This window comes from Rattus rattus, chromosome 3 (genome assembly GCF_011064425.1).
Source record: "Rattus rattus isolate New Zealand chromosome 3, Rrattus_CSIRO_v1, whole genome shotgun sequence".
In the NCBI taxonomy this organism is placed as follows: domain Eukaryota; kingdom Metazoa; phylum Chordata; class Mammalia; order Rodentia; family Muridae; genus Rattus; species Rattus rattus.
The window spans coordinates 46,905,058-46,918,853 of NC_046156.1; the positions used below are offsets into that span (position 1 = coordinate 46,905,058).

General features: G+C 36.0%; 1 pseudogene; it reads left to right on the forward strand.

Annotated features, from left to right (window-relative positions):
- Positions 1–10,276: 10,276 nt before the first annotated feature.
- LOC116895768 lies at positions 10,277–11,528 on the forward strand (annotated as a pseudogene).
- The last annotated feature ends 2,268 nt before the right edge of the window (positions 11,529–13,796 follow it).

The window sequence follows — 13,796 nt, forward strand, 5'->3', positions numbered from 1 at the left end:
TCAGATGTATTTCTCAGCAAGGTCAGAACTTTTTCATATCATTATTCATCCTGACCACCAGATTTGTTTTAGTCTTCTGCAGCTGGCTGGGGATTTTTCATGAACCCAGTCATACTTAACTCTAATCATACTATTAACATTAATAATGGAGGGTTTCAAGTTCAGTTTCCATGAATTTGTAGTTTTTTTGTTGTTTCTGTTTTTGAATCCAGCTTTAATTAATTTTGTTCTGATAAAATACAAGGGTTATTTCAATTTCCTGGTAATACTTGAGACTTGCTCTGTGAGTAAGTAGTTTTGGAGAAGATTGCTTTAGGTGTTGGGAAGAAGGTTTATTTATTTATTTTTTTTTGTTTGGGGGAAATGTACTGTATTTATTTGTTAGGAACATTTGTGTCTCGATGTCTGTATATTCCATTATTTATCTAATTGTTCCTGTCTAGATTACCTATGTATTCATGAGAAGTGAAAATGGAGGTATTAATTTGTTTAGTTCCGTGTGTGATTTAAGCATAAGTAATATTTTTTTTTTATAATTGAAGGTATCTGATTGCCCCGATGAGCAGATTCTTATGTGTACCAAGTGATGCTATGTAAACTTTGCTTGCTAACCTAAAAATATTGGTTAAATAAAAGTGGTTTCAGCTGATTCCTTGGGAGAACAGAGGTAGGCAGTGTTTCATTTACCTGGATGGGGGTCTCAATTGGGAACCAGAAGAGAAGAAAGAGAAGGGGAAGAAGAAAGAAGATGATGGAGAGAACAGGAGATCCACATTTGATGTAACTGAACAGGAGCACATTCCTAAGTGAAATGCCCTCCCACTCCCCAGAACAGGCTGCTGGAGCAGAAGTTACCCTAGAGAGAGTCAAACAGCAAGCACTAGTGAAATGTGGCAGTGAACTAGACATTATAAAATAGAGTAGGGGTAATTTCCTAATAATTGGGGGGAGGTGATTTAAAAGATCCATAGTACTCTGACTCAATTATTGGAGGCTGGCTGGGTAATATTAAGAACTATTAGGATTATTATGTAACTATCAAAATCAATTTGCACTATATGCACTATTTGTTTTCTTGTACTTTTCACATGTATATTATGCTTGGATTTTCTTTCATTGCTTTAAAAATTATAATCTATATAAATTGAGAGGTTAGATTTGCCATAAACAGGAAAACATACAGTTAAAAATTACCATATTCTTTTCAATAAGAGAACCTTGTATTACTGAAACTTGATATGCCAATGCCAGTTGACATCCACAGGAAGCCTCAAGAGAGGGATGAAAGAGTTTGTGTGGCATGAGGGGAGGTAGGGGAAAGATCCGGAGTAAAAGAAGAAGGGGAAACTTTTGATGAAGATGTCAGTGCCTGGCATGAATTTTTCTCCTGTGGTGTAATCGTAAATGACAATTATCAAACAGTCACCATATAAGAGCTGTGCCACTAACGTGCATCTTGCCTTGCTGGTCAGTATTATAAAGTGCATGTTCTAGAACTGTTAAGAGCTTTGATTTATTTTCCCTCCTGTTTCTCTAAATAGCACCTCGTGGTACTGTAAATATCCAACAGGGAGGAATTTTCCTGGGCAATTGATGATTGATTTCTCTGTGGTCTGTAAACAAAGTGTATGGTTTCTTCAGCAATAATATCTTATGTAATTATTGTGTGTAACCAAGGACAATAACAATTTTTAAATGAGAAAAAAACTTGAGGTAATTTTACAAACTCAGACTCATGTAGAATATAAGTAAGTGTCCATTTATAACTTAATACATTATAGATATTGGAGTTTTATCAAAGATGTTAAAAATATTCACTGTCAAAAAAGACAATATCTTCAACAAATGGTGCTGGAAAACTAAATTTCAGCATGCAGAACAACTCCAAATAAATGAAGGACATTAATGTAAAATTTTATATGCCTGAACTGCTAGAGAAAGAAGCAGAGAAAATATTTCAATTGATATACACAGGCAAGGACATTTTGTAAGACTCCAGTAGCACAAAGAATAAGACCAACAATCAACAAATGTAATCTTATGAAAAAATATGCCTGTATGGCAACAAATACTGTGAAGCAAACAAATAGCCACACCACAAAATAGGACAAAGTCAATGCAAGCTATTTATCTGGCAGAAGATTAATAAAACGATATACACAGAATTCAAAAAAAGAATCTCTTCTCTTTTTTTGAAAAGAAAGAAAGAAATGCTTATGAAAAAAATTCTCAAAAGAAAAAGTTCAAATGACTTTAAATGTAATCAGCACTCAAAGCGATCAGAGGAAAAAATGAAACATAGATTAAAACCACTTAAATGTTCAATTTCACTCCATTCATAATCATAATCCATAATCCATGACCCTAATCAGAAACACAAATGAAATTTCCGGGTGTATTGGGAAAATGTCAATAATTTTACACTGGTTTTGGAAGTGAAAACTAGTTATGGCACTTTGGATATAATTCTAATAGATTCTCAAAATACCAGAAGCAGAATTGCCAGGCAAATCAGCTCTACCATACATGCATACTATCCTACAGCCTATATCCTACCAGAAGAAAACTTGCAATTATTGGTGCTATATTAAAAGTAGCTTATAAACAAGATTAACCTAATTTTCGATCAATAGATTAATGGAAAGTATGACACATGCACATAATTGCATATTAACCATTTCAAAGGAATTTTTATCAAGAAAATATCTTAAGACCAGGAAGACAAATGCCTCTTGCTTTCTCATATGTGAAACCTAGCTTCAAATCTTGTTATTATATTTTTAATTTGGAGCAAAAATAGAAGCCAGGAGAATAGAAAGTTCTCTTTTTATAGGGGCATGCTCAAGTAGGATATGACAGTAGATTATAAGAAAAACAAAAAAATGTGTTTAAATATTGGTGAAGAAAGGCAGAAAAAGAGGATTGTATGGGTATAAGAAAATAAAGGTTTAAAGGAAAGGATTAAGCCAAGAGATGAGCTATGTAGAGCCATAGGGAAGCCTAACATAATCTCACAGCCTAACATGGAATAATGAGTTGAGGATAGTATATAACACATGTGAAATGAAAGATGTAGAATACTGAAGGTTGAAAATTAGCCAGGAGTTGAGAGTGAGGAGTTAAGAGACAAAAGAGAATCGGTTAACCTAAACTAAGGATGTATGAGACAGACTTACATAAACTCACTAATTAGCAAATTCTAAAGTAAATCTTTTTTTTTGGTTTTTTTCTTTTTTTTTAATTTTTTTTATTAACTTGAGTATTTTTATACAATGTTAGGTTTGCAAACATCCCCTCCCCCCCCTTCCTTATGGGTGTTCCTCCCACCCCTCCCCCCATTGCCCCCTCTCCCCAACAGTCTAGTTCACTAGGGGTTGTCACCTACTAGGATTGTAAGAGTCCCTCCAAGTCTTTGGGCAGGCAGTCCCTGGAAACTCTGGTTGGTTGGCATTGCTGCACAACCCACAGCTCTTCCAGTTCTTTTCTCTGCAGGGGTCCTGTTCTCAGTTCAGTGGTTTTGAAAAGGGCTGTGTCTTCAATGGCATTTTGAAGTTTCAGGTTTAATAATTCCATGTATGCCACTTATCAATGAGGGTATGTCTCTGTGATTGGGTTAGCTCCTCAGGATGATAGTTTCCAACGAATTTCCAAAGTCATTGTTTTCAAAAAGTAATATTCCACACATTTTCTTTCATTTCTTTACAGATGATGAACAGACTTCATGTTGGGGCATCATACAGGAGGGTATAGCTGGATCCTCAGGCAGTTCAATTCTCATTGGTGGAATAAACCAACAATGGAGGATCTTTTTCAGCCAGTATTTGGTCACCTGAGTTTTTGGCCTGAACTCAGGGTTGTTTTGATTTGCATTTCCCTTATGGGGCATTTTTTAGGTGTTTTCGCCATTCGCATTCCTCAGCTGTGAATTCCTCATCCAGTCCTTCACCTGGCCTTGGAAAGATCTTTTTCCCAATCTGTTGGTTGCTTTGTCCTAAAAGTGTCCTTTGCCTAAAGTTTGAAAAGAATTGGCCTGCATATTTAGGAGCTTAATCCACAGGCACAATTTGGGGAGGAACAGGGTGGGGTTGTGGGGCAAAAAAAGGGCTTTCATTCTTTACAGATGGACAGACTTCAGCAACAGGGACATCATTGTGGATCTTTTGTTCTGAACAAGGGGCTGGACTTTCCTCATTACCTTGGAAACAAGGAAAGGGGTGGAAAAAGTTTTTAACAGGGTGATGGGGCAACAGATTATCTTTGTTTTGTCAGGGAGGGTAGGGGGGGTTTTTTATCTTTGTTTTAGCTTTATCTTAGCTCATTCTTTTGACTGACATCTTGATCATCAAAACTTTGTCATAACATTTGGCAACCTGATGTCAGATGTTGGTTTCTCAGAAAGGTCACAAGTCTGTCATATCGCTAGGCATCCTGATGTTAGATGTATTGCTCAAAACATTTTTTTTTAAACTTTGTTTTTCATATCTATGGAACTTTATTTCTTCACATGGGAGACAATGTTGTTCCTGGAGGATACAGGTTAATAAGGGGAAATACTAGCTCAAAGCATGTAATACATTTTTAGGAGTCATTGAGTCAGGTAGGCCCCAGAGATTCTCAAATTCGCAATTAATCTTCAATGTTCCTTCCTTTGTTAAAGTTGTTTGTTTCTTCTTAGTACCAGTATCTTCCTATCATTGTTTGAAAACTAGAATCTTTGAAATTATGTTCTTCTAATTTTCAGCTGACTGTTTTCTAAAGTATTGTTGTAGCTGTATTATATTTTTTGCATTGTTTCATATCCATTAGAATTGAGACTTGCTTCCACAGTGAAAATGTTTAACAGTGTCTCAGCTTTTGCGAAATAAGTCCCAGTAGAAGTTTCTCAGGCCAGAGGGATATTGTACTATTTAGAGGATTTGATGTACTGTATCTCAAGCCAGAGGTATTTGATGTGCCATAGACTCCTGGTCTCATTCTCTCTCAATGACCTGCTGTTTGATGTTGTCACTGATACTCCATAGATGTGTAAATGTGCCTTTATTCATCTGATGCAACCGTCTTCTGACCGAATGACTGCTCAATAAATTTACCCTTCTCGTTCTTTTTGAATCTGATTGGCTGATCCTACTCAAATGTTCTGGCTTATAATTCCCACTAAGATTATTGATTCAATCTGGCTTCTAACTTGAAAATTTCTGATTTCATTGGAGAACCAATTGTGTTATGTGATTTTGTTTCATGGAAACTGCCTTATGAGAGGATGGTTTGCTGAGAACAGTCTCCTAATGGTTTTCTACAAGCTGCAAGATGAAAGCACATATGATGTTTTGCTATAGCAAATATATGGGAGGAAAATAATGTTTGGAAAGAGTATAAGTATAACCCAACAGACAGTAGAAGATGCTCTGGCATTAGTTAGCCGTGCTTTCTTCTCTGATCTTCACTTGTCCTTAGAGAGAAACATACCATAGAACTTTTGATAGTATTCTGATTCTTTCTTGCTGTTTCTGCCAACTCATGCCTATCAGCAGAGCAGTTTCTTCTGGATTGAGGCACTGCTATTGATTACTTTAGTTTGGTGCTTTGCTTGTAGACTGGACTGTTCATAACACAATTTGAATTGCTCCAAAGAACTACTTCTGAACAGGTCATTACCCATTGTCCTATTAGCCATCTTGTTCCTCTATCCTTTTTCAGTGTGCTATAAGGGAGGTTGAAGCATTAAAGAGCCATAATTAGAGTAGGTTTTGAAAATCTAAGCCTACAGGCTTCTCTCAGCTTCTCCCTGAATTGTTCTGTTTGGCCTTACTAACACTGGCAATTGGCTCTCCTGGTCATACTTATTCTCTGAATTCAACAGCCTCTGCTGACACCAACTGAACTTTATAAACTCACTAACGAAGTCAACTCCACTGTATACTGCACTCACTGCCCTGACTCTCAACTCATTACACTAAATACACTTCTACCCAATTGAACTGACGGAACTTGGACTGACTTCAAACTCAACTCCTATGCCTCTCTCTCTCTCTCCCTCTCTCTCTCTCCTCTCTCCAGTCTCTTAAATAGCCTCTGTTTCTTGTGTTGTTTTCCTAAGGTTTGGGCATATCATAATCTTTCTCTGATTCACCACTTTGTCTGGCCTTCAATCAAAAGTCAGTGTTGGAGATTAAATGTGTGTCTGTATTCCCCCCAGAAAGGTTAAATTTATGTAGTATGTCTGCATTCCAGCCAGATCACAAAAAATTAAAATGTCTTTGAATGTGATCAGAACAACCATGTTGCTGGTTAAAATTCCTCTACACAGATGTTGCTCTAGAGTATAACCTTCAGCACTGTGATTCAACATTGATTGCTTTTTCTTCTTTTTCACAGCAGACTATGCAGCACCTTCTGGCACTGTATAATCAAGATATCAACAAAAGATTTTCTTCGTTCATTGAAGTTAACTTTTAATAGCCTGCACCCAAAGTGAGCAATAGCATCTTAAATCTGCACACCTATTTTTGACTATTAACATTGTAGAAAGTATCAGAGGCACAATATATATATGCTTATCTAGAATTGTAATACTTAAGAATACCTATTTTCTATAGTAATTAAAATTGTTAAATTGTGTATGCATAGTGAAGAAAAATTGAAATATGATATTAAATACATTGCACAAGTTTTGAAACATTTCCTGAGATTGAGAGAGATCACCACTATTGTGAAATTTTCTTAATTCAGTTCAGATTAGCAAGTAACACCAACTTAATGTAGAAAATGTAAACAGGTGGCTACAAAGAGATGAATTCAGTGGTTAAGAAAACTTTCTGTTCTTACAAAGGATGCAAGTTCAGTTCCTAACATTTTCAATTTATCTCTCAACTTCATATACTTTTAATTTCAGGTTCCAGACACCATTTTTGGCCTCTGTTGCCATTGTACAAACATGCCACATATTCTTTCATGGAGACAATATATTCATACATGTAAAAAATAAAAATAAAATTGAAAACAATCTTAAAATTTTAAAAAGTTAGAGGCATATACTATGTTGAGCTGCTAGAATGATAAGTTCAGAAAAAAAATAAAATAAACTACTGAAGAACGCTGAAGAATCAGAAGTTTAGCACTCCAAATACAGCTTTATTCTTATGCTTCCTGCACAATGAGTTATAAATTAAGACTCTGTACAGCTGTGGTCTTTAATATCAAATCAGGGATAAAAGTCATAAGAAGAAGAAACAGATTTCATTCATTATAAACACATTTCTTTCCACTTAGCCCTATGGAACTTTATAAATATTTTCTATGCTGTTTTCATAAATATTGCCCATTTAAAATCACCAGAGTTTGGATTATCATTGTTATGATGACTTCAACTTTAATTTGCTAACTACTAACTTTTCTAGATATTCCACACTAAATATAACTACTCGTCATTCTAGAGTAAGAAGTAGATAAGATTAATATCCACACTTAATGATCATTTTATTTCTAAGATTCCCAATAACTGGTTCTAAAGATTTTGTTAAAAAATTAGTATACAACTTATTCTGAAGTATCCATTGCATATCACTAGGAATTGCCTTTATATTTGAAGCCATAATATATATATATATATATATATATATATATATATATATATATATATATTGAGTATGTCTAAAAGCAGCATTGTCATATATTAATGTTTTTTACACCAACTGTATCCTTTAACTCTTACAAGTGTTTAGCCAAAATATCTAAAACACATTCTAGACTTGTTATTGTACTGCTTCCTCAAATAGAACTTGAGTTTGTTACAGATGATGGGGATATTTGGGCTTATTTGTCATAATTTAGTATTAGTCAGGATCAAATGAAATGTCCCAAGAAATCAAATATAGCAGAAGAACTCAAAAATAAAGTATATATTCAAAACAGGTGTCTGTTGTTGTGACTTTTCATCCAGAATCAATTAGTAAGTTAAGAGATTGAGAGTAGCATGGGTCCTCTTGTCAATATTAACTTGCAGAAGGTCGTGGAACTGACAAAGATGAAAGGAAGACAATGACACAGAGGATAAGGTTCGCTTACTTTGTTTTAAACATTTTATTTTAGTTTTAGTTTTTAATTCAGTCTGTGTGTGTGTGTGTGTGTGTGTGTGTGTGTGTGTGTTTCCAAAAAGGGTGATGATTATCTTACAGATAGAGCTATAAGCAGTTGTCAGCTATCAAATAAGACTTTTGGAACCTAGTAAAAGTACAAAAGATCTAAATCTTTAGGGCATTTGAAAATGCACAAGACATAACAATTTGTCATCTTGCCTGTGAGGTTACTTGTGCTAAAAACAATGTTTACTGTACCAAGCTACCTGTTCATATATTTTTTTTTATTGATTATTCTATGCATTCCTAGGAGAAGGGCATTCTCTTGAACTCTTTTCTTTATGGTAGTTTGCATTGTCAAATTTTGATTTTATGATTTTTTTCTTACTGTTTGTTATTCATTTTATGTATTTTGTTTTTATCTCTTAGATCGCTGTGTTCATTTTTTTCATGTTTTAGAATATCAGTTATTCTTATTCAATACATCCCTATGACAGTTTCCCCTCCCACTATGCCTTCCCTCTCTCTCTTTCACACATACTCTGTTCCCCAAGATCCACTTATCCTCTATTTCCTTTTTCAGAAAAGGTAGGCCTAAAGACATGACAGTAAAATTCTGCTAAACCTGTTACAATAAGATAAGGAAAAAGCCCTATTATTGACTCTGGACAAGACAACATAACAGGATGAAAATAGTCCCAAGAGTAGTCAAAAGAGTCAGAGATACACATGTTCCCACTGTTAGGAGTCCCATAAAAACATCAAGCTAACAGTCATAACATATATGCAGAGGACCTGGTGCAGAGTCATGCAGGCCCCATGTTTGCCATTTCAGTCTCTGTAAACTAATGTGATCTGTGTTTAGTTGCTTTGGTGGGCCATGTTCTCCTGATGACCTCCATTCCCGCTGACTCTAACAATCATTCCTTCTATTCTTCCAGAAGGTGACAGATAGAAAAGGAATGTATCAGGACGGGAGTAAAGATGAGGAGGAATTGGGAGGAGTCAAGGGAGGGTATAAACCAAACCCACTTGTTATAAGCTCGGTGTAATGACATCTATTAATTCTGGGGCTGGGGAAGAGAATGCAGGTCATATTTGAAGCTGTTTCCAGCCAGTTTGTCTTAATAAGCTAAGCTCCAAGCCCCAGTGATAGACTCTGTTTTAAAAACCAAAGAGGGGAAACTGTGGTAAGGATGTGGTAGGCACCTAAAAATCAATTAATAGACAAGGTTATGAGTGATGGTCTAATGTGTATCAATGAGCATGAGTACCCACACAATATCTATGTAAGTTCCAATAAAACAAATCATCATTAAATATATATATATACTACACACACATACAAAAAATAATGATAATTATAACACTCTTTAAAATAACCTCAGTTATAATTCACAGTAATTTGATTAGGGATCTAACAGGAAATGTATGACTTTAGCAGAGAAATCAAATCATATTTACCAAATGTTAGTTTTAAACATTTAGCTCTCAATTTCCTACCTTCATAAAGCTAGACTTCTGATCCTAAAATCACTTCGCTTAATGTTTAGCACTGTGGTTTTGTTTCTTATTCAAAGCAACAATTATAACCATTGCTTTCATTTACATTATAACATGGAAATTACATAAAAGAATGGTTAGAGAGCAGAGCAATTCAATAGTATGCTTCAAAATTCTATTGAAGTATATGTGCCCCCCAAAGATTTTTTGGTTTATTACAAGCATTCCAAAATCAAATAAATACAATCCATTCGATTCATTGAATGATAAGAATTCAATACATTGATCCCAGCTCCTAATAAAACATTAGGTAAATTGAATTTCTTGAGTGATAGATATGTCTTTCTTTTGGGATTCTTATGTAGCTACAAGTCAAGACTAATGACCAAAACTAAATATGCCCCTGTGTGATTAAAGGGCTCCACCCTATAGTGTGTTTACTAGATCTATTTGGACAAGAGGAAGAATGTCATCTAATTTAATCACATGGCCAAGAATGACATCAATCATGATTACTTGAAAACTAATTAAAATTTGAGAAAAAATGCTGAGATGTTCCAAAGTACCTGTGGGGATATAAAAGACAAAAGTAGTCTGTGGTAGAAACTACAATTGACTACATTTAGGGGACACCTGGCATCCAGGCTTGCAACCTATTCCCCAGCAGGGTTTCATGCTCCCCTGAAGACTGGATAACTGTCATGGAGGATTCACAGTAGGATATCAACATCAAGCTCCATCTGAGTCAGGAGACATTTTCAGGCTAATGGAAACTACTTCCTCCAGAAGATATTTGGTCCACCACCATGGTGTCACCTAATTCCTTGGAAATCCTGTTCCAGTCCCAGGATGTTGCAGAGTTTTTAGAAGGCCCAGAGGAAGCCCTCTAAGTGCCAGCTCCTGCCCCACAGGAGCCTGGAACTGAGGCCTCTGTCCCTTCTCAAAAACTTAAGTCAACTATGGCTTTCATCTGGACTTCCTGCAGTCAGTGACAACCAAGTCTGCTGTGTGCACGTACTTCCATCCCCGCAATAAGCTATTCTGCCAGCTGGTGAAGACATGCCCTGTGCAGTTGTGGGTCAGCGTCACACCTCCAGCTGGCACCTGTGTCCATGCCATGGCATCTATAAGAAGTCACGACACATGACTGAGGTCATGAGACGCTGCTCCCACCATGAGCGTTGCTCTGATGGTGATGGCCAGACTCCACCCCCCTACCACACCCCCAGCACCTTATCTGGGTAGAAGGAAATTTGTATACTGAGTATCTGGATGACAGGCAGACTGTTCAGCACAGTATGGTGGTACTGTATGATCTACCTGAGCTCTGCCCTGACTATACCACCATCTACTACAAAGTACATGTGTAATAGCTCCTGATTGGGGGAGTTGGGTGGGGCATGAACCGCCGGCCCATCCTGACCTTCATCACATTGGAAGACTCCAGTGGGAACCTTCTGGGACAGGACAGCTTTGAGGTTCGTGCTTGTGATGTCCTGGGAAAGACAGTCAAACAGAGGAAAAAAAGTTCTGCAAAAAGGAAGAACATTGCCCCAAGCTGTCCCCAGGGAGTGCTAAGAGAACACTGTCCACCAGCACAAGCAAAAATCACTTGATGGAGAATGTTTCACCCTTAAGTTCCATGGGCATGTGCACTTTGAGATGTACTGAGAGCTGAATTAAAGGATGACCGTGCTGCAGAAGAGTCAAGAGACAGCAGGGCTCACTCCAGCTACCTGAACAGCAAGAGGGGCCAGTCTATTTCCTGCCATTAAAAAAAAAATCAAGAAAGTGGGGCCTGACTCAGACTGGCAACCTTCCATACTGTCCCCACCACCAACCTCCCCCTCTCCTTTCTTGGCATTTTATGTCTTTAGGGTTTGTTATGAGACTGTGTTGGTCCCTTCCACTGCCTTTTTAACCTTGAAGACAGGGCTCAGCCCTATCTGATTCCTGGCACAGGTTGGAGGATGGGTTGGTAGTTACCAAGTCTCTGCTGGCCCAGCCAAATTCTGTCCAGCCAGTTGTTGGACAATGGCACCGAAAGTGAAATTTCACCCTACCCCCACACCCTGTAAGAGTCTGTCTTGGGCTCTCATGGGATCTCTATCTGCCATTGTCCTCCACTCTGCAAAACCAGTCTGCATTTATCCGTCCCCAACCCTGTCACCGTCTTTTTTTAACCTTTTTTTTTATATATCGATTTATTATTTTACAATAAAATTTTGTTGTCACTTGTTTAAAAAAAAAAAAACAAGACAAAAGTAGTCCATAGTCTTAGGTACGTGAGTACTTAGTCCCTAGTGGATGGATTGTTTGCATAGGTTTATAAGTTTGGCCTGGCTTGAGGATGTGTGTCCTGGGAAGCAGTCTTTGTGATTTTAAATATTTAGGCTATTTCTGTCTTCATCCACATGGTTAATGGTGTGAGCTCCCAGCTTGCTTTTCTTGTTACTATGCAAGCTGCTATACTTGCTGCTCTCTGGTCTCCATGAACACATCTCATTGTAATCTTAAGGCTGAATAAAGCCTTCCTAATCTAAGATCCATTGGTCTTGGAATTATCACATCAAAAAATGTAACCAAAACAACAGAAATTTATTATGAACAAGGAAGTTTATAATCCCTTACTTCAGGGCTCAAGAGTTCCTGTGAACTTCCAACCAGAGTCTGATCTACTTTTCTGTCCAATTTGATTGTTGTGAATTATTTAGGAAACACTAACTGGAAGTATAGTGGTAATGGTAAGTTTCATGTATTTCATATATGAATTTTGAAACCTAAAGGGTGCATATTCACCCCTATCTGTAATCAAGTCATATCAGTGGGTATATAGATATAGAAAGATAGTTATTGATGGCTTATAAAATAACCTGTACTAGCTACTAGTAAAGTCATTATCTAGTGAGATATAAATCTCTTAACTTTAGTACCAGTACTTAAGGGTTTACTTTTAATATTTGGAATCTGACATTGGCTTGGGAAATTAGTATCACAATTAATTGAATTGATATTTAAATTTAACTAAGTGAATGATATAAATTGTTTTTGTTTTCTGGGCTTTTTGTGGAAAGTAACTCTCTCATATCATATAACTATTCTGTACTTTAGATTATATTTACTTTATATCAAATTACATAAAATTTCATCATTCATTCTTAATTTTAGCCTAGTATTATTCACGAACATATCAGTGTTCTGATGTTACCATTACATAATTTCAATAAATCTCTAATCTCTGCTTTTTAATGCCATTTTCATCTATAAAAACTATCTATCCACTCATGTGAATCTCCTAATATTCATACCATTGTGTTCTTCACTGCTATCCATATTAAATGCTTCACTGTTCCTTAAACCCAGTAAAAAAGATAGGATTTATTTACTATACCATCTGGCATGTATTTATGTCTTAATCTATTATTAAGATTCCAGCAATATTAGACTCCTATCTCTGCTGATCTCATCAGCTTTCTTATTCTAATGTATTGTGACTAGAATCATGAAACCCATGTTAATTCATTTTTATAAACTCAATCGCTATCCACTATTTTTTCTCTAGTATATATTCTCAGAAGAAACCCAAACTTTGGCCAAATAAATTTACAACGTTTTATACAGGTTATACAAATGATTATATCTATAGTTGACTGAAAAATGCAGAGTTAGGAATTATAAATTAAGGACTAGAATTACTCAGTGAGCTATAATGTTGACCAGAATAGAAGTCAAGTTCTTTTCATTGTAGATTAATTTTCACTCTTTTATATGTTAACTTTTAGTTTCATTAAAAGAACAACGAAGGATTGGTGGGATTATATCTTAATTTTGATAACTAGTAGAAGACTTACAATTTTAAATTTATAAACTTATTAATTTTTCCCTATTTTCTCCTTTTGTCCTCAACACTTTCTCATTCCAGAAATAAAAAGCTAAAATTGTACTAATTGGAGCTGGAGAGATATAATGGTAAGAATGCTTAGTGCTCCTACTAAATATCTGCGTTTAATTCCCAGCACCAACATGGCAGTTCGCAAACATTGGTAAATATGCCTTCAGATAAACAGAGTGGCACCAGGAGTGTATGTGTTATAGACATACATGCTGTCAAAGACAAAAAATTCAAATAAAATTAAATATATTTATAAAGAATGTGGTAGTCATATTCCTTCTAACATTTCTAAGGGAATCTTTCATTTTGTCCTTTTATTTCCAGAG